The sequence below is a fragment of the Nannobrachium achirus genome (assembly GCF_963921795.1).
Source record: "Nannobrachium achirus genome assembly, chromosome: 14".
Classification (NCBI taxonomy): Eukaryota; Metazoa; Chordata; class Actinopteri; order Myctophiformes; family Myctophidae; genus Nannobrachium; species Nannobrachium achirus.
In genome coordinates, this window is record NC_137821.1 from 50,738,018 (window position 1) to 50,738,987 (window position 970).

Sequence of the window (970 nt, forward strand, 5' to 3'; positions counted from 1 at the left end):
ACTGGATAAAGTAATAATATTACAGTAATATATTATTAGTAATTCGTTACTGCCCAACACTGGGCGTGAGTAATCAATAGGAAAAATTGGGGTGAACTACTCCTTTAAGGACGGAGGCCAATTCTACAAATACCTTCTAAGTCAATAGTTCTCGATCTTCTTCGTGTCTAGGACCCACAACATTATATATATTTGGCCGCAGACCACCCCATCTGAAAATATGTTATGCCAGGGATTTTTTTCAGGAATAGCTTGCAGCGTGGCACAAAGTGCCATGCTCTGAGCTTGTATATCTGCTATTTTTGAGCTAGAGTTTTCAGAAAAGAAAAAAAAAAAAAATAGGCCTAAAATATACACACAAAAATGACACAGATGCTTTCCCGGTTGTAACAGGTTAACATTTTGCAACCAGGAAAAAGCAACCAGAAAGAAAAATCTTGACGCACATTTTTACATGTCTTTCATCTTCAGCCAAGCTCGTGGCAGAGAATTCACAGGTGAACTCATGGGAGCCGAACGCGATAAACAGAGCTTTTAGCTTTTCAGAGCCTTGCGGACGCGTGGGTGTGTAAAGCCTGTCACCGGGTTTACAGTATCATGTGTGGGTGTAATAATGTCACGGACGGTCACAGGGTTAGCTATAAGCAGGGGCGTCACAAGAGGGGGGAAAGTGGGACTGAGTTACTAGGGCCCAAGGTGGAGGGGCCTTTTACTTTAGCTATTGAAAAATAGCAGATATACAAGCTCACAGCTCGAGCTTGTAGATTTGCTATTTTTGAAAAGTCCTGAAAATGTGTGCAAATCTTTGAATATATGTATTTTTAAATATTTTGAGACGGGGTCCGTGGCCAAATTCATATCATTTTGGGGGTCCTTAACATGAAAAGGTTTGAGCACCACTGACATAGAAACAGGTTTTTATATATAAAAAAAAAAACTGAAATATTCAAAGACTTGCACAATTGTTCAC